A 26,481-nucleotide genomic window follows, 5' to 3' on the forward strand; every position below is an offset into this window, starting at 1 on the left:
TGTATTTTATGTGACAGAAATAAGAAATGAATTCTTACGGTTTGTGAGGTAGTGGTCTTTCTACCTTCTTTTTAGCTTATAACACAACAGAGATCAACTTCATTCATAGACTCTTTGATTATGGTAATATACAATTAATAATAGTCAAAAATTTCTTTTTTTGTGTGTCATACATAATCTAATAGATATCAACAGAAAAAGATTTTTACTATGAGCGTGATGAGTGTTCTCCTTAAGACCCTGTTTAAACTCAGTGCTTACTAACTTTTTTAATGAGGATTGGAAGACTCTCCCATTTTCAGTTAATTACCTTATTTGTGATTTTTCCCAAATAGCTTTGATGCTTAAATTTGTATATAATGAGCAACACTTATAATTTCTCTAAAAAGATCTAAAAATACCAAACAGCAAAAGTTTGCATGGAATAGTTGATTTTAAACAGGCAAGTACATATGTATAAATATTACATTTTTTGTAACAGGTTAATTTGTCTAAGTAAAAATCTACATTTGCGGTTTCATTTCTGTTGAGAAAAAACACTTCCGACCTTGCCATATTGGGTAGGAATGTGATGCTGTTGTCCATTGTAATTCTCATAAAACTCAGTATATAATGCTTTCTATAGAGTATCAGTTAGACTGCATCTTTATTGGTATGTCTGTACTGTTTGTCATTCATTTGTCAAAGGCATTGAGATGAATGACAGAGGCATTTGTATGTACTTCACTGCAGTGAGTTGATATGCTCTCCAGCTATCCCTTTCTCTCAACATTTTCCTGGGGCCATGGGAGTTCCCATCTGGAACAGCAAATTTGAGTAAAACCTCTCAGTCCATCTTGGTATACAGATCACTTTTGATGTTGGCAGAGCTTATGGTGTTGAAGAAGATTAACTACCTACATGAATGTGGATTATCATAAATTTGAGTTGTTCTCAGGTCTTTGGTCTCATAAAGGTAGGATTCTCACAGACATGTTGTCTGGACATGTAGGAATGGTGTTAGGAAAGCTAAAGCTCAACTTAAGCTGACACTTGCAAGGGCAGCAATAAGAGTTTTTCTAATATGATGCATTTCGAGCAAGGTGAAATAAGGAGAAAACAGGCTTGTTGCTGAATAGTGAAGGTGATTTGGTGAACGCAGTTGCAAGTAAGTGTAAGGTACCAGATACCTTCCTTGCCTTGATCTTCACCAGCAACATCTTCTAGGCATCTGTTTTTAGAGGCAGAATAATTATGAGCAGAAGAAGGGGATCTAATCAGTGATTGCTTGTGAGAACTTGACACATACAAGTCCTTGGGACTGGATAAGCTGCATCTGAGCGTGTGTCAGAGTCCCATACTCTCTGATTAGGTTCTTTTGGGTATTTCAGGTGTTGAGGTTGTAAATGTTTAAAATAAAATTTATTTATTTGAAGACAGTTGATGTTACATGGGATTTCTGATTCAGCAAAGGGATAAAAAAATATACTGAAAACACAATACAAATGTAAGTTACACTTAGCAAAAGTATAGTGATTGCAACACACAGTTCAGTCACAGTACCAATGTGATTCCCATTACTGATCTCTATAACACGCTCACTGTCATGACGCTGGGTCTCCCTAATCGCCAGGAAGGCATACATGGGTTGAAGCCAGCTTGAGCCTGTTGCTCTCTTCAAAATACTTTTGCTAGTTTTCTGGGGTTTATACTCTATGTTGGACTGAGCCACATATTCATTCCCCCCATGCTGGTCTGGCTAACTCAGGGAAACTTTCACACTCTCTTAATGAACTCAGGGAGAAAAATTTACACCACCACTTGATCCACTCAACCGTTGACAGCTGTTTACCTAAAACAAAGGCCACCCTCCGGTCCCTTTTGTGTTGAGATAAAATCAGCTTCTTTGCAACAGCTGTGGTCAATCACACTGTGCATTATTCCCTGAGCTTCATGGACACATCACACCTGCCCATCTCCTCTGAGCCTTCTTCCATGGTAGGGGTTTATTGGTCAGTCACAGAGTGCTGAGAGTAGATGGCTGATATCATAGTGAGGCCACTTCCTATCATCTTTGAAAGATCAGATATCCTCAGCAGCTGGAGAAAGGCAAATTTTCACCAACCTTCAAAAAACACCAAAAAGGCAGTCCAGAAAAATACAGGCCGGTCTGCCTCTCCTTGGTCCCTGGGAAAATCATAGAGCAAGTCCTCTTGGAGCACATTTCTAAGCACTTGAAAGAGAAGGTGACTGGGAAGACCCAGCATGGATTCACCAAGCGTAAATCATGCTGGATCAACATGATTGCCTTCTAGACTAACTAACTAGACTGGATTTGTGGAAGAGGAAAAGGCAGTGGTTGCAATTTACCTCAACTTTAGCAAGGCTCTTCTGCAATATCCTTGTAGCAAGTTGTGGTCTGGATAGACGGATGGCTGGATAAGTAGAAAATGAATGAAATGATTGCAAACAAGAGCTGCTGGAGCACCCTGCCAGGCTGGGCTAAGCTGAAGCTAAGTATGGATATGTGTGCACTTTGGTATACCAGTCAGGAATGGGTTTTAGGCAGGCATGGGAAGACCTGGAAAGAAATGGAGCTATGGATGTCCTGGATCAGACATAAACTTTTTGCAAGTTGCCAGTCTATGTAATAATTTCCTTCCTGCTGCAACAGGAAAAGAATCAAAGTAAGCCCTTGTACTTGGGGCGACTTTTCCATACTGTCCCAAGTAACTGCTTTTTCTGGAATGACACCACTGAGCATTTGACATTGCAGCTGTTTTAATCTGGTGACATCTGATGAACCTCAGACTTCCATTGTGCACTTTGATGACTACGTTTTATGTCTGTGGGGTAGTTTTTATACCCAAATGCCCCACAGCAAATAAATTTATCTTGGCACCACTTCTCAATAAAAACAATGGGGTGATTTTTGTAGGGTAGAACAGCTGACTGGAGTAAAATACTGCAAAGAAAACAAGCTTCTTCCCATACCCTTAGTATTGACAGTGTTAGTTAAGAGTCCCTAGCATGACATGCTACTTCAAAACATTACAGAAATTCATAGATTCTTGTGCACAGAATTAGTGCCATTCTCCAGCTCTGCCCTGCCCGGCCTTGGGCCCACCTGTGGGACCCATGTCCTGGACCATCCTCAGGGAGGTGCCCAATTCCCGGGGCTGGGGCTGCCCCCAGTGCCCCCAGCTGCCCCGCTCCCCAAACCCAAAGATGTCTATGCGTACTCAGTTTCATTTTCTAGATAGTAGACCACCAGCTCTCCACCATCGCTTTGGAATATCTGCACAAAGTATTGTCGTGAAGAATACTGAGTAATTTTCAATAGTGATAATTTACAGAAATGATGGTTTCTCAATATCTGGTGTACCATCTGTCACAAGCATCTGTGCATTGCACTTACTGGCTTTTCAATTAAATGTATAATCAAAATAGGGTGTGTGTGGAGTGGGGTGGGGAGATGGGGCAGCTCCCCTGAAAGAGAAGTTACAAACAAAGAATACAGAATGTGCTAGTCTGGGAGGAAACATCTAATGCTGACTTTAAGTAAATAGGAAGAGTGATTAAAACTAGGGCTCTTCCTTTTATTTTTCTTCAGTCTGATTACCAGAACAACAATGTTTGCCTAATGCTGATGAGCATTTCAATAAATCTGTAAAAATGACCCTTTTGCACATGGAGGTGTAATTGCATGTAAGAAGCAAACATTTTAATGTGTAATTACCTGTTTTATGCATGTAAATGTACCACTGAGTCCAATTGAAATTTGACTGTATTGATGAAGCAAAATAAACAGCTGAATTTCTAGTAATCATGGCCTTTAAAAGATGTCTACAGTTGAATGAGACTGCTTTTATGCAGCTGCCTTTAAATATAGCCTGCCTTTCTCTATTATATTACCTCAATCCCCTAAGACTGCATTACAAAAGGTAATGGTTTCTCTGCTCCACTGAACTTCATGTTCAGCTGTTTTGTAGAACTACAGAGGAAGGGATAAATTTTAGTTATTAATTTATAAGTCTTTTCCATGTGCCTTTTTCTGATGTTATTTATGTCGTGCAATTAGTGGTGGTGATGAAGGGTTTTTCTGAATGTTTCTTTTTTTTAACCAATGAAGTGTCTTATATCATGTTTTCTTTTTTTTTTTTTTTTTTTTTTTTTTTTGTATGGGTAGCTACATAACATTAACCTTAAAAACACTCTTAGCTCCTTGGATGTATTGTCGTCATTAATCAAGACATTACACAATTATTCACTGTGCTGGGGAGAACATCAGGTGATAATAAAGTTACTGGAAACCGAATAAAATATGTTTTCCTACTGCTGATCTGCTTGTGTGAGGAGATTGGGAATATTCTGTTCCATTACTTCCTTAGCCATTTTGCTCCCTGTGCCTCTGAGTTCACCTCTGGGAATCACAGAACAACTTAGACACTTTCTGTAGATATAGGAGTAGTGAAATAAAACAAAGGAAAATTCTCCATTTTATGCTATATCCCCAGACTACAAAAAAGGTAAAATAAGTAGATTATTGTTGTCTACTGAAAATGCAATTTCTGAGAAGGAGAATTAGTACTAAAACCCCCAAATAATTCTATGCCTTGTAAGCAGTGGCTTCACCTAACTAGCTGCAACTGCACTAGCGTTTTAACCTTTCAGAAGGTATCTTCAAAAAGTCACTTTTGGAACTTATGCTATCTATAATAGCTGTACTAACTCAGTGGTAACGTAAAAACTGTGTTAAACCTGGCACAAATGTACCATTAGTGTCTTGTTCTAATTGCTGGGGTGATTCTGTTAACTTTTTCATTATTATTTTTATATCTACCAGGGAAAATAGATGCCTTCATCCACTCTGTGATGCCACTGAACAACAAGTACACAGAATGCAATCATTACCTTTGGCACATTCTGCTGGCATCTTGCTCCACCTTCCATGAATCAGTATAGCCTTTCTAGGAAGTCACCTCTTTTCATTTGAAAAGCAATTACCAATGACATATACCTGAACATAACTTGTAATATCTCTGATGGTGCTTTTTTTTTTTTTTTGGTAAGCTATTGTGTACAGAGGCTCAGCCATCTTCTTATGTCTCCAAATCCATCCTATTTTGTTCTATATTTGCTTATCTTTGGCCCAGGCCTTTTTATCCAAAAAAAGGGAATGCCAAAGCCAAAAAGTTCTTCTTTATGTGATAGAGAAAAGGAAACCTCTTGTGAAATGGCCTTTCCTATCTGATGCTGAGACATTATTTTTTCCTTTACATCTGACGTGGTGTTCATTTATGCTTAGTCCATTTAGTAAGTAAACTAGCAAATGTGCTAAACAATGTGAAATACAATATTGAATTCTTTATTTTTAACCTGCTCATTGCAGGATGGGACTGGATTAAAAATCATTCTATGTGGTCCATGACAATAGATAATGAGAAGGGAATATTCAGAAACTAGATTTGTGAACTCCAGGTTTGGCATGGAAGGATGGGACTCTATGTGGAGCAATACTACTGTCCAAGTATATGCTGATGCATTTTCACCAGCTGTTTTGTTTGGAATCTGTGATGTGTGTGTGTGTGTGATTGCAGGTTGAGAAAGGGTGCAGGGGTACTCCAGAGTGTGCCCCAGATTTATGAGGAATGGATAGGGAGTGTTGCTTTCAGAGAGAAAATCAACCTTTACTGCTGCCATGGTCAGAAGAGTTGCACTAGGGTGGGCTGAATTTCAGCCAGCACAACTAGGTGAAAAAAGACTGTACTGTATTCAGTTGACATTTTTTTGTGCGCAACATTCCTACACTGGAACAATTTTAAAGCAAAGCAATCTCTCCCACCTCCCCACAATCTGACTGATTGCACTTCAGGAACTTGTCAGCTTTCCCATCGCTGTTAAAAACAAAACACAAAAAATGCAGGATCAGGCTTGATAATCTTAAATATCTTAAATGTTTGTAGTTTCCTTGTTAAGTTCCCTTGTTTCTTCATGCTGGTGTGGACATAAAAACACAGAGTTGCACACCTTCAGCTGCCAACTGTGTTTTATTACTTTAGGATTATCAGTGAGAGCTAGGTCAACAGTTAGCTATTTGTCAATATCATGGTAGTGAAAAAAAGCAGTTTTCTTACTTGCTTGTAATAGTGTAATTGCCACCACTATACTGGGAAAAACAAATGGTATGCTTCCATGGTGTTATATGGCTATGCCGTTGAAAAGAATAACTGAACATAATGAGCTTCATTATTGCAGAATTTTCACTTCATCTTTGGAGTTGATTGGGAATTTATGCTTTCAAGAATGCCAGTTCCATCATTTTAATTCTGTGTGAAAATTGAATAGTAACATATTATTTGTTTGTACTCTCTCTATGAAAAGGTAATACTTTAAATTGTTCTTTTATGACTAAAAAGTGCTTCAATTATTTGTAATCTTCATTCAGTTTAGTTTTGTCTTTCTAAATTGTTTTGCTCCCCCCAGCCCTACAGATAGTTTTAATTGGCTTAATTATATTAGGTAAATGATAACTGTAAAAACTAGTGATGAACTTCTAATGAGATTGATGGCTAATTTTCATGGAATTAACAGAGCTTGTATTGGAGACTGCCACATGCAGTATCACCTTCTAGAAGGGCAGTAATTAAATGTAAGTTGTGTAGCTACTGATGCCTTTCATTGATTTTGCTGGCACTACTTTCTGCTCTTTTCTAGGTGAAACTGTTCTGAAGAAATTATCTACTAAGGTGGGGATAACACTCAAGTATTTTTTAATTGTATTACTCTATCTTGGTCTTAGGCTTTAAGTACTTTTTCTAACCTCTGTCTCTGTCAATGAGGATAAATAAATGAGATATTGAGAGAGAGAACGCAGAAGAGACTGTTCTAAGTTCCCAAGAGGAATGAGAGTTATTTGCATGAAATAAATCAAATTAAAAATAAAGCAAAAAGAGAAAACACTTAAAACACAATCTTAACTCACTGAAAGGCATGTCTCCCATGTGGTGAATAGTTTCCTGTTTTCTTTCACATTTGAATTAGTAATAAACTTGTGGCTGACAACATGGCATTTAGGATTCTTCATTTTGCTGGAAGTCCTGTATAAAAATAAACACTTCATGTAACAAAGACATGGTGTAGAGCTTTTTTGTCCTCTGTTGGGGTTCTGAAATTCTCACTGAAATTCAGAGCAAATGTCAAAAGAATGGGATGAAGTTTTCTGTGGGTCTGCATTGCCTTTTAATGCAAATTGAGAGTAACTCCAAAGTCCTGATATGCAAAGCTATTGTAATGTAGGAAGAGAAGTGTTCTGGATGCATTTTTTAAAATTAAAAAATGAAAAACTCTTTGGTAGTTAAAATATTGTATGTAAATATGTAACTCAGAATCAGCAAAATGGTATTGTAATTGGTGTTATTCACCTTGCATCTAAAACAACTCCTGTTGCTTTTTCAATAATGGTGAAAATAAGGGAAGTCTTCAGCTTTAAACATTGTTAGAACTAAAGAAATAAAATTAAATTGCCATTATAATCTTAATCAAATTCCACATAATGAATGGCAGAGTTTAAACTATAAACAGCAATAACAACTGAACTGGAAGAGATGTTTCTGTCCTCCTTATCCATCTTATGCATACATACATTTTATTTACTCTCTTCCTGATGTCTGTCTCTGGCAGTGGAAAAAAATTTCTTTGGATTTGTAATAATACTGAAGACATTTCCACAGTGAATGCTTAACTGCTTCTTGGTAAACATGAAGCTGAACAAAGCAAAGCTGAGAATTAATTCCATTCTGAGAGAGAATTGATACTTGTACAACCTATCATCATATTTTTGTTAAAATGCCTTTATTTGCTGATGTTCACAAACAGCAGACATTTCTTGATAAGGCAGAACATTCATGAGATTGAAAATCAGCAATTCCACTTGAAGAAGTGTTTTGTAGGTTCATGCCAGTCTATATGAATCTAATTTTCTTCCCTGACACTGAGTAGTGTAGCAGTGGGATCATTTTCATGGTGAAGTATTACTCGGCATGAATAAGGATGAAAGAAATGGATCCTAAATTAATGTAATGTGAAGAAAATTCAAAAGGCGAGGTTGCTTATAACATAGTAAGCCTTCAGTTTTCCCAAGCATCAGTAAGGTATGGATGGATGATATGTTCATGGATTTGCTGTAGGATCCATAATTATGATATTCAATTTTGATTTAACTGGAGCCTGAGATAAACAGGGATGTAGGACTCTGTTCTGTGAGAAATCACACAAGTTGCTTTGATGGGTCTAACTCCATGCTTAGAGTGAGTAACCTCTATGTGTATGCTGCAATGCAGTGAAAATATATTGCTTCAGATGGGCAAACCACCTTTGGGCTGCATAGATAAGTAATCACTCTGACAGATAAAGATTAGGACAGAGTGCATTTCATTTTAGTCTGTTCAGGTTCTTCTATAACGTTAATCACTGTGAGCGTTTCCGAGGAAATCGCAATGCACATTATTTTCAGAAAGGATGTGAAGAGTGAGAAATAGGTGAGGAAATACTACGTTACACATCAACAAAACACAGATCTGCCTGAGCACCCATCAGAGATGGAAATCAGGGCTTTTAAATGTGTCTGGGTAAAGAAAAAAACATAGAAACAAAGAAGATAAAACTGAGAATTTAATCTACTTGGGAGGAGATGAGTAAGTTTTGTTTTGTTTTGGTTTGGTTTTTTTAAGAATTAACAGGAGCATTTAGAAGACATGACCGGATAATGTGGAATTTAAGCTAAAATAGGTATTTTAGAAAGGACAGGAGAAAAGGCATGCTACCTAGTAACTTTCTGGAGTATGATAGGAGCAAACTTGCATCAGAATGTGAAGGAAGTCCATAGAGGAATGCAGTTTACTTAGGCTTTTGGGTGGAATGGCACAGGCATCAGAAGGTGGAGATACTTCAGATGGATCTTCATAAAATGGAGATTGTGACAGATGCAGAAGTGAGGAACTAAATAAAACCTCCAAAGAAAACATCAGCTAAAGTAGGCATTGAGATGCTGGGAAGAAATTCCAATGGGAAGAGAAGCCTATAGAGAAGCTAACAGATTTTAAAGGCTCTGAGAGGCAAGCAGCAAAAGTTTGGCATTCTCAGTTGTCAACTCTGATTTTTCTCTAAAGCCCACAAACCACAGATGACAGAAGTGGGACATGTTTAGGTGTCAGCTTCAACCAGCTTTACTAGCAGTTTGCAAGGAGATGGTAAATGGTGACTGTTGAAGTGCACACCATTTTATTTCATCCTCGCACAGGTGACAGGACATTTTAGAGCTGGTAAAATCTTAAGCTTGCACAGCTAAACCTGCTGCAATGTATCTGTCAGACCCGTATAAGAGTGGATGATAAAGGCTCAACAGAAAAGCACCATAATTCAGCAATAAATCATTAAGTATATATAGCAAAGGCCTGTGTAAACAGGTGTGTAACTTGGAGAAAAGGAGGGAAACAAGGATGACAAGAAATCAGTATTTTGTGCCAGGAACGAATACAAAAGAATAGCACAAGCGTTGGCAGAGAGAATCAGAAAAATGAAAAATGTAACCAGCAAAAGATCATAGAAAAAACATAATCTTTTATGAATAGTAGAAATAAATATAAAAAAGAAAGAATGGCTGAAAACTTAACAAAGCTTATAAATAAATGCCAAATAATAAAATAGGAAGCTTTTGGGGATGGAGGTAGGAAAGAGAAGTTTCATCTTGACTGGACTCTTAACACAGTTAATTTAAATCACAAAGGAATTGAAGATGTTGGTCTGAGTAGGGGAACACACTAAACAAACTTTAAATTAGCTAAACATGTTAACTTGAATAGGATGGATGGAAATTAACCTTAAGTACTTAAAGACTTTTATGGAGCCATGAGCTGGTGTTTCTGAAAATTCATGGAGGGTGAGCGATGCCCAGAAACCAGAGAAGAGAAAGCACAGAATACATCTTTAAAAGTGGGAATGGAGATGTGTGCAATAATAGAAAAGTGAGCCTAATGTTAGTTGCAGAAAGACGCAAGCTATTAAACTGTATGTATGTAAATGAGAAGATGAGAAGTGCATGCTGGTTCTTTTAATATGTAAGTTGAATCCAGCTTTTTCTTTGACAGGATGTGGGAATTCATGAGCAATGGAGAAGCAATCATAAGCTTCAGTAAGCTTTATCTGCTCTTCACATTCTCCCATGCAAGTTAAAAAACAAATATAGAGCTGAAATTAGTGTTGTGTGAGTGCACAGCTAGTTCAAAAACTATACTCAGCGTGTTGTCACTGGTGGCTTTCTGTCTAGCTGGGTGGTCATGCCTATTTGGAAGGACATGCCAAAGGAGGTTTCAGAGTGCTGTTCCATACTAATATATTCAGTAATGATTTGAATGACTGGATAGGGAATACGCTTGTAATTTCTTGGTGGATAACAGCCAGATAACAAGGTTGGCAAGTGGTTTGAGAAACAAGATTAGAATTCAAATTGATTTTGATGCACTGGAGAACTCTGAAATCTCTGAAAAGGAATTCAATAATGATAAATACAAAATACTTGGCTTCAGAGGGAAAAAATTAAAACTAAATGAGATAAGATATAGGTTTATTTTGTTTAAATCAGAATGAGGTTATGGGGAAGGATTCCATTTTAACTAATTTGCCTCTGCTGTGTGATTAGCATAGGAGTCTTAATGCAATAATTAATTTGAACACAAAATTAATTTTTTGAGTACTGGCTTATCTGAGTTTCCTGTTACCTAGACTGACACATTCACCACTGAATCATCCAATCTCTGTATGAATTTATTTAACCCTGTGTATTTAGCTCAAAAGAAAGACTGTAGCAAGAACTGTGTTTTTTCTCTCCATTTTTTTTCTATTTTGGATTAGCAACCAGTAAAAAGACAGAAAAATAGGAAACAGGGTTGGACGTGAGGAGTTTAGTAAATCATACAGTAATTTATTCTACCCCAAGTCAAGTTTATCTATATCTGGAATAACTCAAGTTCATCACATTGGTAGAAATATTTTTTTTTTTTGAAGTTGCTAACAAAAGCATTCTGAACACTTAGTTGTACTCACAAGAAGTCTCCTTTTTTTTTTTTTCCTCTTCCAGAAAGAGACTAAGTTAACTGTTTTGATCTTAAATTCCAAAGGAAAATTACTATGAAAAAATCTACAATAGCAAATATCAGAGGGCTCCAATAGCTGTCATTTTGAAGCATGATCTACAATTCCGAAAGAAATATTTTTCCATCTGCTGTTATCCTCACTTTTTTGTGATATTTTTGATGATTTTTGTTTATATTTCACTGCTTTTTTTTGTTTATAATAGATAAACATTTTAAAGTTACTATGAAAAACTGTATGCATACACAAAATTACGCATTAAAAAAAAAAAAGAAGCTGAGACAAGTAGTCCAGCTGATCTGTAAACCAACTTCCCTAGCCCTTTTGTTTCTTCTAATTGTTAGGTACAAGCAAGTTTGAGTGCAACTATATTTGCTTGGGAAAAATCCTATTATTTCTTTTCTTTGGGTATTTCTTTGATAAGGTTTTTGGAAGACCTAGGTAACATCCCAGGGATAGCTAGTGAGTCATTGGATCTGGATACAGGGGAAACCCCAGTTTCTCAAGGCATTCAAAGCTATTTTGATCAATAAGGTGAATTCCATTTCTCTATAGACAGAGGGAAGAACTCAACGATATCTCTTATGTCAGATTTTTCTACGTAAAGAGATTCTGCACAGAATCCTTCACACTCTTGAAAAGACTGGAGGTTTTAAGCTGTGGTTGGGATAGGACTATATGTGGACAAAACTTCCTCCATTCTAAATGTGAAATGGCTGGAGAAGGCATGAAATTGGAGCCAAGGTATGGAATTGCCATGATAGACTGTTTACCTTGGTAAATTTTAGTTTTGGTAAAATTTGCTTTTTAGATAACATTTAATTTGCAAAAGTAGCTGACATTTTATTTTCCGTATGGAATCATTCACGGTGAACCATTACACTCTGCATATTTTTAAGTATTTGAATGTGAAGAAGCAAATGTCATTTTGGGTGGTAATGCATAATACGATTAAAACCAGGTACAGACTAAAAAACAAGGTTCAAGTTGCTGCATATCTTCTTTTTCCTAAAATATTTTTTTATGTAAGTCTAGTCTGCTTGAGTGCAATTCTCAGTGAGGAAGATGATCTTACTTCAGTCGATGCTAATGTTGCATTAGGTATCTTTGAGGCCGTGTCTGCTTCTTCCCATTCATGGATGAACAGCAGGTAAACACCTTAAGTGGCTGCTTCACTGAAATGGCATCACTCAAGGAAAGACTGTGAGGAAAATCTTTTCATGGTTGGACGTTGATAAGGTGTGTACAATCTATGTGGCAGAAATCTGGTCTAACACGACAGAATAGTTTCACCATCAGAAAAAAGTTCTATTTACTACACAGTGGTTTTGCATCGCTTTAAGACACCTTCTGTTATTCCTCTTTCTCATACCTGAAACTATTGGCTTCATAACAATAAGATAAATATCTGTGGAAGTAAAAATACAATTTTGATGCATTGATTTGGTCAATGCCTACTACAGTTATTCAGTACTTTCAGACATGTAATAATAAAACAGGAGGAATATGCATGCAGAATGAGCACCTAAAGTTGGAATTAGTCTTAATCTCTGGTATGAAATCTGTATCAAAGTTATTCAGTCCATTAAATTATCATTTGAAGGTAAATCAGCAATATAAGAATAAGGTACATAAGATGGCGATCTTAGAAGCCTAATTACTGGGATGGAATCGGATCATAACCTTTAAGATGACATTTGGAACTTGCTTTTCCATTCTGTGATTTTTTAAGCTGTTTTTATGGAGCAGATACTTTCCATTCTGAAGTGGCATTTCCATTCTATATGGCAAAAAACAGTGAAAGCAATGACCTTACATTCAAAATGCTGTAATTTCTTTAGTATAAATATAACAGATTTTCTTCAGTAGAAAATATAACTGGTGATTAACTTGAGCATAGGAAAACAACATTCAGTATTATTTTTGCCCAGTAAGTGGGTTCTAAGGAATATATTTGCTGCAGGAGATTGTGTACATGAAGTATGATTCAAATCCCTAGAAAGACACGGAAAGGTTCTCATTTCCTCGGTGTTGAAGAGCGTGATTAGGAGGTGCTGCACTTAAGTTGGAAACTCATGGATATACAGACATGCTCCTGCCTTTTTACAATTACAATACACCTAGTGCTGACAAAGCCTGTTAAAAGGCACTGTGTACAAATAAACTTGGCTGCAGCTGCGTCTGTCCAACCTATTGCTTAAAGAATTATGCTACGGTCGAGCAGGCAGCTGCATTTATGTGGAAGCCTACTGGCTTTGTATGAACTCTCCAGAGGAATCAATGGAGTTTTCTGAGCAATCTGATGAATTCTTATTTCAGATGAGAGATTTTCTGTCTGCAGAGAGTGTAGGAAAAAGTGCAGCACTTCTAGAGATCTCTGCACCAAGAAGAATAGCTGTCATAACCTTTAGAGAAGAGGAGATGCAATTAAAACAAATGTACCTGACCAAATCAGATTTAGATTCCATACCATTTGTTTCTGTATATTCTATCCAAATTAAACATGTGGTCAGAAAGACTTATACTGATAAGCGTAGTTGGCTTATACTGGGGAATAAACTTTCATCCTTTATGGTGAATTAATCTTGAACCCCAAAGAACAACTTTCATCTTTGAAATCATCCCCCATTTAGAGACATACATACATTTTGAAAGATTTTGAAAGAAAATCCCCATCCCATTTTGTAAAAATAATCACAATATCATATGTGATAAAATGTGGCATTGTTTGCTCTCCATTCAGACTGAAGGTGGTCTTCAAATATTTTCAAGAATTGGAATTTTGTCAAAATACTTTTTTCACATTAAGGAAAAAAAAAAAAATTCTCACATGGATCATTCTTAAAAGGGAGAAAATTCAAGGGCCTACCAGAAGTGTTCCTGTCAAAGCAGTTGAAATTGGTAATTTTTCTGTGATGTTTTCTTTTAGGAAAAAAAGCAACTGTAGCTGAGTCTGAAACCTACTTTTATTTAGAATGATTTGTGGAACAGCAGTTAGTAACATGTGGTACTAACATTAGCTAAACTAACTGGGCAGTTAACTAAACTATCCATGTGTTTTTGTGTAAATGACATATCATTAAGAGAAAAAACTGAATGTGAACAGTACAGCATCTTGTCTGTCTAACAGGTTGGCCATGCAGTGAAGTGGTGGACAGTAAGACAGACATCCTGCAAGCTATTCTGCTTGGGGGGATCCAGCCAGCCAAAGCAGCATGTTAATTTTGTCTTTCCCGATTTTCAGCTTTGCGCTATTACTTCAGACTACTTATCCATGAGAAATAAAAGAGTACAATAGTTTTTTAGCTCAGTCTGATGATTGGTTCCTAATTGCTGGCATCTTTACGTTATTTAAATCTGACCTTCCTTTACTGAGGACTGTGAAGGAGAAACTTAGGTAGACATTAGCTTCAGCTGAGTTTTTCAAATACTTTGGACTTCACTCACCCTCTATAACATACTCTTCCAGCCTTTCTAATTCTTTCTCAGGCCAGAACAAGAAGCATTTGACAGCAGCAGCTACTATTTCTACACGTAATCATTATCTTCAGTACATCGTTCACAATAACAGTCATTCTTGATGTAGCATTGGACCAGACCCTAAGTTATTATGTTATTGTGATACATATGTCTTTTATGAGAATCAATTACACAGAAAATAAAACAGGTGAACAAGTTGCTTTTGCTTTGTGTGTACTCCTTTTACTAAGACGTTGAACTACATCATGCTACTTTCTAATTCACAAACCAAACAGCTCCCCATTGTGTTAGCACTTCAATTCAGATGCTGCAGTTCAGGAATAATGTGGAGGTACTTGACATTAGTGACTTATGTGTAAAACATAAATATTCTTTTTATCATTTTTTTGATTCTGAGTGGTGAATTGCTAGTGAACTGAATGTTGAAATCTGAAGGTATGCATTTTACATTACGTGTGGCAGCATGGAACTATATTAGGAAGTAACTGCCATAAGAGCACAAGTAAATAATAGCACTTTAGGGAACAACAACTTCACAGTAAAAATCATTGCACCAAGAATCGGTGTGTTGTCTTCTTGACTTTTTTTGATTATAACTCAAAGTGACTTAATAATTTGATTTCAGAGTTCAAGATGAGAAGGTAAGAATTGGTCCAAGATAATCAGATATCAGACGATATCAGCTGGCAGGAGACACAAAACACTACAAGATGTTGAATATAACTTTCTAGCTGCTGTGGTGCTGATTGCTTTTTGTTTCTTTTAATAGATTTTCAGTACTTGACTTTGCTTGGGCTTTGTACCACACTTGGTGCATTAGACATAGTAGAGCAAATCTGCAGAGCTTGTGCAAAGACACCTGAAGTTGCTCCATGAGAATCCTTCTTGGAAGGACAAGTATTGAGTGGAGTGCAGTAACATTCAGATTGTTTTTGGAATAATATATAACCAAGGTCATGCAGATTTGTACCCATTATATCAAACCTAACAGATTACATCTCAGGAAAAGCCATCCAGCTTTTAAGTTCAAGTTGAAATACTTCTATGGGCCTGAGCCCCATTGATAATGGATTGGGCTAGCACTATGGATCTCAGTACCACACTCCTATAATGTACTCTGGCAAGTGTCTGTTATGATTGTAGTAAGAAAAGTACTCTGACTCCATAAGGCATTGTTTTAAAATACCACATATTAAAGCTAACACTAGAAGGAAAAAGAGGATTATCTTATATTCTTTCAGATGCTGGAAACCGTGAGTTTTGCAGCATCAGACAGACTTTCAGTGAGGGCATAGCAGACTGTACAGATCCTTTCCATGGAGGCATTCTTAGGCATTATGGTCTTTAGAGCTCTTGCAGGATTTTATTAGAAGAAAACAATCCAATTCATCTTTTCTATTTTTAGGAAAAAAGATGTTCACGTGACATCATGCTGCTTCACTCCAAGATAAAGACAAGGACATGCAGATGGTGCCAAGCAGGGACTGCCTACAAATTCCTCCACTATCATTAGCTAGCTAATTTCATCCTATGGCCAAAGGATATCCACAGCACAACGCAGGCATGAAGGAGAAGCCATACATGCAACATAGCACAGTATAGCACAGTGCAGCACCTGCCTGTGCCTACTTAGGTTAACTCCTCTGTGGTCAGTAACTTCTCAATGTACAACAGCCTCCCAGCTAGGATCAATACAGCTCATGACTCAAAGCAGACATGCCCTTCAAAGCCTTTTTAATCTCAGTCTGATTCACCAGACTTCAGTCTTGCATGACTAGGGAAGGAGAAGCTGTGCTTCCTGAAGTATATTGAGAGATGGTCATAAATCTTAGTTACGTTGTGCTTTCCTACATGTATTAAGCACTAAAGCAATTGGAAATAGTGGCATTTACCACTGTTTCACAGGGCATCTGAGATTAACTTAGATATAGAAATTCAGACAGGTTTCAGTGCTTCAGCTACTCTTCATTTAGACTTCCAACCCTCATTCATAAACTATGGTATTTGGACTTGAATAAAGACACATTTCAGTCCATTTCAGGAGAGATACTACTCAAAGGCCACACTGCAAGCAAAATTTATAGGACAATGTACCAATACAGAGGCAACTGAAGTACAACTGCTTCTAAAAGTTCAAGGGTTGCAATGACAATATACAAGGTAAAAATGCCATACATTTTGCAAATGCTTGCACATTTTAATCACTCAGGATACCTATTCAGTAATAACAGGAAGTGAATCAAGTTGAGATACTATTTATAAAGCATGGAACTATGGAAAAAGGAAAGGAATCACTAGGCAAAGTGTGAACCTCTTTTATCTGTGTATATACATAAAAATATTGAAAGGTCTGCTTCTGTGTGCGTGTTTTGCATATAAAAATATATATGTTGAATAAATATTAGTCTCAACAACCTTACTGTAACGTCACAAAGGATGATGACATCTGGAAATGTACAGGAGGAAACCTGCATTCAAAAACTCAAGGACTATTTACTGTTATATCTGGAAATCATGATTTAAGTGATTCAGAGAAACCTAGGCAAGGTTTTCCTTCTCAGTCCGTACTAGGACAAGGCCTAAACAGTCCCTCTTCTGCACTTTTGTGAACAAGATTTTCATGCTTTTTGAAGACTTTTTTATCCTCTTCTAAAGACGTGTTACAGCTGTGTATCCACCAACTCATTTGTAAGAGGCAGAAGGTAGCTCTGTGATCATTAACAAAAACATCAGCTGATAATTATAACATGTAGGAACAAATTCTGAGCCTGCAGCACTTCTGATTCCTTCTTTGTTCCAGGTGCCCTAATAGTGCAGTTGACATCAAACTAGTGTTGGAGCTATCACCCAGTGAGTTTCACAGAAATTGTCAGGGCCCTGAGAGCATTCCCCCTCCTGAAGGTTTAACTGTTGGGGCTCAGGGCTATATGGCAGCGATAGTGCAGCTGAGGGCTGCCCCTTCCCACTGGTGGCCTTGGAGAGTGACTCCCAGGCACCACTGTAGGGAAGCTGCAGCCAGGGCTAAGGCCCTGTCCCTGCCTGTGTTGTTATGGCTGGCTCCTGGCTTTCCATCCCTTGCAGAGCAGTTGGCCCTCACTGCTCCATGACACTGGGGCCCAACGTGTTGTAATTTAACATTAATTTTCCTCATTTGCCTAATGGGTAGCCATGCCTGATTTGCTAACTACTTCTCCTATCTTTTCTCTGCTCCTTGTAAGATTGCTGCTCCCATAAGGAAGTAGCTGTTTCCCTCATTGCTGCTGCTTGACCTATTACATTTAGTAACTGATCATCTGCAACAGATACTCCTAAGTCACCCAGTTCTTGGTCTGCTTCAACCTGTTTGTAGTTTGGCTGTGTATGTGTAGTGCTTGGCACAGAAGTCTGTACTCCAAGTGTATCTGGTTGTTTAGGGAACTAAGATTATTCCTCTTGGATATCTGTGTAAAGGGGTAGACTGGGCAAATTTGATCAGATATGGCGAAGACTAGATTAGTTCAATGGGCCCTGCTAAAAATTCCTCTTCATCCTCAGTAGGTACAAGTAGCGAGAAGGTGGAAAATGGATACTGCTAGGGGTGGGTTATAAGGTGATGGGAACTATAGCTTAGGGGTTCCTCAGGAAGGATTTCTGTGGTTCTTTTCTGTGCTGGGAGATGTCTGCCTTCGTTAATATGGTATGTGACCATGAGTGAGTGTGTACTGAATGTACAAGTGGCTCAGTGTGTTTGTACGGGATTTGGTGCTTGGGACAGACACAGTCTATTTTTCTTCATCCTGGCATTTACTGCCAAAAATATATATCGGAATACTTACAACAATTCATCTTGGTTAAATTAAATACAGATTTATGCTAGTTATGGAAGTAAAGTTTTTATAAAGTTGGTCCTGCTCAGCCTGTGATTGAGGAAGTAAGACAGGTGTAAAATTATGGAGAACATGGCAGCTCTGTACGGTATAAGGTGAGCAAATAACCTGATATCTACACTAATACTGCCTCAGCATCTCAGCATAGCTCCTTCTATTGCAGGAATCCTCTGTTGACAAAAGCAATAGTTTCATTAGTGATTGGTTGCTGACAACATTAATACAGGATGTGTGTATCTATTAATAATTTACCACACTTGAATATAGCAGGCAAATGGTATCCCATTAGCATTATGTTAATGACAGTGTTAAGTTAATATGTTGGGTTTTTTTCCTGAGAAATCTTTGAGAAGCTTTACAGCTATATCAGTAAAAAATAAGTTGCATTAAACGTAACACAGTGAATTTGTTCCAGTGTGATACTAGATCTCTGATTACTGAGATTAAGAAAAACTTGAGCTAGGCTACTAAGACGATGTTCTTAGATAATAAGTGTTAATTTCACCTCAAATGCCTTTTTTGTAATAGCATGGATTATAATTATTGTATGAGATCTGAAAGTAGTAACAGGGATAAGTGTCTGACCTATTTTTAAGCTTTTTTTCCTCTTATTGGCACAAAGTTGAAAGAACTGTTCAGCCACCCAAGCAGATTTTTACAAATGATGTTTGTCTCCTTTTCTGAGTAGGATTCCATATGGTTTTCATGAACTCTAAGAAAAGCTATCACTTGAACTGAGTGCCAGGCTATTGCTTCTCTTTTATGAAGGATAACGTGCAAATCACTGTGCTACGTAGCATCAGCAAAGCCATTAATAATCCCAGCTTAATGGACTGTCTAGGTACAGTGAAATGAAACAGGCAATAATAATTATATGCAATTACAGACTGAAAGTGGTGTGGTAAACCATAACCATAAATGAAGGGAAACACTACAGTTGTGTATTGAATGCTAAAAATATAGGTAGTTAGACTCAAAGAGTCATCACTTTAATAAGCTTCCTGAAAAGCAATTAAAAGTTTAAGAAAAAATATGATCTAAGAACTATTTTTACGTTACAAATATAAATGTGGTGCAACTCTCTAAGTCAGTGTGTGACTCCAGATTCACCAAATTGTGACTGGAAACATAGTTTGTCCTACTGAATATAATAAAATATTTTCTGTTGACAGTAACAATTATTTATTCTATTGAAATTCACAGCAGTTTGCAGTCATCAAAAACATCTGCACTTAGTGATTAGAACCACTCTGTGTCAGGGATAAATAGAGGAATGGATTTTGAGAAAGAAATCCTTAATAATTCTGTAGAATAAAATTTATGTCCAATTTTTAATTAGTTTTAACTAACTCAGGGATGAGATTAAAGGTTTTAAGTAAATATGGTTACTTTATCCCATTAAAGAATGAATGAAACAGCTTAAATATAGAAAACTTGAGTGACCAAACCTAATTGTTTAGTTTAATACTATGTAAAGTACATGTGGTGCTTAGGAGATAACATTTTCTCCTTCTAGACCACAGCACTTCGAATAATTGTACTGAAATTTTAGGGAAAGTTGCAATGTTTTTATTGCTTTGATCTATTGGAACAAATATATATATATGTTATATGAAAAATAATGTTAGTTTGTTAAGTAGCTGTGGCTGTGATTACCTGTGTGTATCAGTGTATCATGAACTTAGAAGCAGCTGTGTAAAAAATGAAAGGCTTGTGTTTTTTAAAATTGGTCAGAACCCAACATTAACGTTCTGTGGAGTTCAATGTACGCAGAGCATATGATAGTCTGGCCACTGTTTAGAAGTACCCATCTAGAATTTAAAAATGAATATACATAAAAATACATTTGAATGAATTTCTTTTATCTTCTGGAAGTTCAACAATCCATTGCACATAAGTAGATACTTTTAAAATAATCTAGGACATGCAGTTGCACTTCGGGAGCTTTACTATCAATGAAGCACATTTAATTTCTGCTATGTGAAGGAAAAGAGATTTACATTTTACTTGTTTCCTAAAGTTAGCAATTAAAGTTCAAACCGTCTCTCAGTGTTTAGGAGATATGAAACAGAGGAATTACAATGCTTAGTACTCCTAATGCTTACATGCTTTCTCATTTTTATTTGGCATTTTTAATGTTTCTAGAAGTCTTGCAGAAGTAAAATTTTATACGATTTGAAAAAAATATAAATTTCAAAGTATACTAAACACCTAACCCTGGAAAATTGTCCAGGATTTTTTTTTTGTTGTTTGCTTACTCATCCCCACAGTATCTTGCTGAAAACACAAATATATGCTCATAGCACTGTTCAGAGATTTGAGAATCACTATTCCCATTTTTTTCAGAAAAGAAATGAAGTAACGGGGAGACATGAAATTTCTCAAGGTTTCATGGGAAGTATATAATTGAACCAGGACCAAATGTATATACTATATACCTTGTTGAGAAAGTCAAGCCTACGAGAAGTGCTGTCATTGTTGATGGTGGGAACCTTAGTTATATGCAGCTGGCATTACAGATGGGGAAGTACTTGGATTGCACCTTACCCCTTACTATATGCCCTGAGTGTTCAGTCTCACTGATCTTGTTTCATCTGGCTCATTTCCTGTGAGTTTTTGTAGGTGCTGTGGGAAGTCAGATCTGAGATTTAAGTGGTAACAATTACAGTAGTGTTGATGTATTTTTATTCACCTGTTACTGTATTATCTACTTGTGAAACTCATGGGATTGCTTAGATCTGGCTAGGTTTTCCTGACAGTGCTTTTATTTATTTAATTATTCACTCATCTGCTGTTATTCTCATCATTCCTCTGGAAAGAAAGAAGGAAGAGCTGGTTACTCTTGTTAATCTTTTGTTTTACTCAAAGTACATTTTTGTTTTAAGTGTTGCTCCTTCTGCAGCACTCTCTTAACAACAGTTTAGACAGACGGAAGTCTGACAGAGCCCTGTGAGGGAAGGGCCTAGCACAGGGAAGCACGAGGAGTGCAGTCTGTGACTACTCGGGTCCCCTCCTTCTGAAATTTGGAACCTTGCACAAATTGTTCATCAAGCTTTCTGTGGCAGCAGTTCTCAGAGAGGTGGACACACTTTACTTATTATTGTCAAGCCTCAAATACCTAGCTTGTTTTCAAAGAGCTTGGGGAGTCTTTTCAGTTCTGCTGTGCAGTAGTGCAGAAGAACATATGCCTTTGTTTTCCAGGATCAGTTTCTCTACTGGGACCAGGACTGCAATTTCTTTAGTGTTCCACCATTGGAGCATCCTAACATGGGAAAAAAAAAAGTTCTCTTTATTTGTGTGCTGAAGTATTGTTGTGCTCCAGTGAATGTCAAAGACCTCTCTTCACGAGTGCTGACTTGGCATCCTATCATAATTCTTTTCCATGGACAGGGCCATCTATTTCTTCCATTGATAAATCTTTCTTCTGGAAAATTTTCGCTTTCTGTGGTGAAATAAAGTCTGATGATACCACCTAGTTGTTTCTGGGAATAATGAAATACTGGGAGTGAAAGACTAGCTCCATGAAAATCAACAGAACTTTTGTTAAGGAATTCAGAGGAGCCACGACACTATGTTCCAAGAAGGACCATTAAAATGTGTTTTCAGACACACTTAATAGAGAGCAGTCAAATGCAAAATGCACATAGTTTGATATTGAAATGCATTTCCTAGTTGATGTTCTGTATCAAAACCTTGTGGTGTGAGCACAACTAATGCCATGATAATTCTAAAAATATACTTGTATGCTATAAAGTTGAAGAGCATGTATGAAAAAGAGAAGTGTTTAAAATTGTATCATTTTACCTGGTGTATGTGTAGGCAGGTGTTTGACTGTTCAAATAAGCCATAGGGCTTAGGGGTAGGTGAGGGCATGGCACAAATTTGTTAAAACCTATATTAAATGTCTTACTCAGATGCCTCCTTTTTTATTCCCTGCCATCCTCTCCATTTATATCATTATATTATTTTAACTAACTTATATATGAAATGAAGAAGGGTTAGTGTCTCCTTTCACCAGTTGTTTCTGTACTGTTGTTGTACTTGTATTTTACTATTTTGCAGGTCAGGTCCTGCTTTCTCAGACAGGCTCCAGGATGGCAGTTAGTGAGTGTAAAGTGCTGCTGCAGCTACACTGGCTCTTTGTTGGGGTTTTACCTTGAGTTTCATATTCTCCTTTTATTGTACTCACTTGCATTTTTCAAGTGAGTGAAAATTTTCAGTGTGTGGCTTTGATTTAATGACTAAATTACTTAAATACTTCATTGAATAATGTGGAAATATTTTATCTGGGAAAATGAAAGAATAAATAATTTCAATGGAAAAAGCATTCATTAAAACCATGGCAGTGCAAACTCACCCTTGTTATAAATATAACCCTGGAAACCAGGCAGATGGTTTCGTATAGTCACATTGTAGGTAATAAGTGTTTGTAGAAGAGGACCAAAGAAGCAGGGCTAAACAGGATGATCTCATAATGGAGATTAGGTGTGATTAGGTCAACTTTCTTAGCTCCACAAGAATGCACTAAGATTGAGTCAAACCAACCATTTCAAATGATTCAGAGCTATGCTCAGAGGTAGTCTGTTTGTTTTATTTACTTTTCTTTACTGCTGAAAGTGTATAAAATACGTGCTTGTGTTTCTTAGGTTGTAAAGGCAAAATGTATTTTATGACTGAGAAATTATTCGTTCTAACTGAGTCGATATCCAAACACTACTCTTCTCAGAGAAGGAAATGGAGACCTCAGTCTGGTTCTTAGCAGACAGATATCCTCATTACGAAAGTACAAACACTATTGGCAGCTTCATTAATTGTCATCACCAAGAGCAAAATGAGCATAAACAGAATCATACATCATCACTTAAGACGGTTTATTTAGGTCATAGCTGAGGTTCATGAGGGATTTTTCTTGCTTCCCTTTCTGTAAATGTTCTACAGTTAAACCAGTACACTGTCCTTTTAGAACCTTCCATTACCTCTTGAAGTTTTAGTGGCCGTAAGAATAGTAAATAAATATATTTCTCAGTATTTCCAAGCAATACAATTTCATTCTTATTTGATATGGGTAAACATTCCAGTTACTCTATTACAAAAATATTGAATATCACAGAATATTGACATACAGTACAGTACTATTCTGTATTTCACATGTATATTGGTGTCAATATCTGAAAACTGTTTGAAAGTCTACAAATGTTGGAATGTTCTTCTCATGAGACAAACCTCTCTACTGAAATGGCAGTTTCATCTCGTGAAATGGAAAATACACTGGAAGCCTATTATGGTCAGTGCTACTGTTGTGGGACAATGAAGACCTGTCAAACGGACCTGCTGACCAACCTACATGGTAGGTCATGGTAGATATCCATCTGTGGAGATATTCAAAACCCAGCTGGACAGAGTCCTGGGCAACGTGCTCTAGCTGACCGTGTTTGAGCAGAGGGGATGGACTAAATCTTAATAAGTCCCTTCCTACCTAAATGATTCTGTGTTCTGTGATCAGTATTTCCAGGTGTTCAACAGTACGAAAAACTTTAGGAATAACATGCTGTGAAGAAACACTGTCTGTCAGCTTGCATGTGGTATATGTCTTTAATTTCCAAGTCAAGTAGTAGATTTGTCACTGTTGTGATTTCTGTGCCAAAAGTATGTGATTTATTTTACTTAGTGGAATAATTTTGGCTGCTGCTTTTGTTCATTTTCATTAAGGTAGACTTCTAGCTTAAGCTAGAAGTCAGAGCTGTTGAGAGGCTCAGTACATTGTTTAAATGAATCCTTTCTTGGGCAAAACTTACACTGAAAGGAATATATTGCCTAAGTTTACAGTGAGAAGAGATGCTGGCATTTACCTGTTTGCTATGGAAACATTAGTATGGAGAAAGGAAATATTTTGTGTACAAACATATTTAGAGAAATGAAAAAATAAAAGACTATTCAGCCTTAACCAATGTGTGCAAGGTGTGGGAAGAGGAAAATATTTACGATCTTGTTAAAATTGGAGTTCTATGTTACCTTTTATTTGATAGCAGAGCTGCAGGATTGTCTTGTCTCTGCCAAAACCTCCAGCTGTTGTTTATTACCCCCTCAGCTGTCCTGATGCACTGTTTGCAGATCACTGCAAGTTTGAAAACATTGAAATGACAGTGGGTTTCATGAACAAAAGAAGTCCTTCCTTCCCTTCCCTTCCCTTCCCTTCCCTTCCCTTCCCTTCCCTTCCCTTCCCTTCCTTCCCTTCCCTTCCCTTCCTTCCCTTCCTTCCCTTCCCTTCCCTTCCCTTCCCTTCCCTTCTCTCTTTATGAAGCAGTCACTGAATTTTTTTCCTGCTTTTAGAGATTTGAACAGTGCCCTTTGTCTGTTGTCTTACTAAAAAGATCAAATAAAAAAAAAAAGAATGACTAGAAATTCTGACTTTGTTAACAAAGAGCAAAATGTAATCCCCATGTGTCTATTTGCTGAATATAACATCGGACTAAACCAAAATTAATTCTTCTTGAAAAAAAATTCCATTCCATGCAGGTATAGTAAAGAATCTGAATGTGCTGTAGTTAACCTGTCCTGTTGAGAAGGAGAATCTGGCCCTTAATATCCAGTTTTGATTAGAAGCTGCAACGGCCAGAAATGCACAGCTTTTACTAATGTGGTAATTTACATATCATTGAAAAAGCTGAAAGCTAAATTTTGAGCAGTGGATAAGTGACTCTGGAATGTACAAGTGAAGCTTGAAAGGATGCTGTACTACTGTATTTCAAACACTAGACATTTTTGTAAGATACTGTTTGAAAGTAGGCCTAGTCTTGTATTAAATAACCCCAGGGAAGTTCTATTACACTGCTGTCAACCCACATCACTACCACCTACGTCAATGCAGAGTGCCTCACAGAACTTTTCCTTAAATGCCATTCATTTCTTGGAGCTTTTTTGGACTACAGCTGTTCATACATTATTATAATACTTAAAATATTTTAAAATAAAATTTGCCTTTAAAAGTTTATAGTTTTATTTTATTTACATATATTTAAGCAAGTGGATATTCTTTCTTCTGAAGAGAAAAATAATGTGAATCTTCTAGGCCACTGAGTGTCCTTGAAAAAATGTGTTCTTTCATTTTCCAAGGAAGTTATAAAAAAAGACATTTTTTTATGTTATCAGAAGTGATGGTTTCCAATCAGGATCTATGGTTGTCCAGTAATTCCTTTTATAGACTGCTAGCTGCATGCTAATGCAGTTAAATAAAGGACAATGCTGAGGAATGACATAATGACCATCTTTTTGGCAACATAATGACCTTCTTATTGATGACCTATGTAAAAACCAAGCAAAACTTTTGAGCTTTATTAAGAGATCTCTGGAAGAATATATTTAGATAAGGTAAACCAAATCATTATGTTAAAAATAATAATAATAAAAAAGTAATTTTGTGTAAGATTTTTTTGGGAACTGTGGATCTCCACATTCTTATAACCACATGCTTTTCACATTTCATATTTAAAATCAGTTGTCAACACCACATGTGTAGTTCAGTGTCTGGTTACCAATTCTGTAAAGCAATATCATAGATTGACAAAACATCTGGCAACCCAAGGTGCGTTTGGATGCTTGACTGGAAAAGCAGAGTCTGTGGACAGACATATAAATAGTCCAGTGAAGTCAATGAGATCTCTCATTTAAAGTTGAATTCCTTTGTTGACACAGTAATTGCCCCTATATGCCACTATTACCAAGTTAGAATATCAGATGATTTGATGGTATTCCTAGAAACAGAACTATTTGAATACTTATGGACTGCTGAGCCAGTGTGGCAATCTGGTACTGCTAAATATGTGGCTAAAACATCACTAACAAATGTGAATAATTTGTGCATGAAAAAAGAAATTTCCAGGTTCTAGCAGTTCTCAGCAAAAGACAGAGGTTTGGGTCACAGAAGACACCCCTGAAACTCACCATGTATATAAATAAACGATCACAAGCAGAGACATTGGGGCCAATGTCACAAGTGTGTCTGTTT

The sequence above is a fragment of the Gymnogyps californianus genome, chromosome Z (genome assembly GCF_018139145.2).
Source record: "Gymnogyps californianus isolate 813 chromosome Z, ASM1813914v2, whole genome shotgun sequence".
Classification (NCBI taxonomy): domain Eukaryota; kingdom Metazoa; phylum Chordata; class Aves; order Accipitriformes; family Cathartidae; genus Gymnogyps; species Gymnogyps californianus.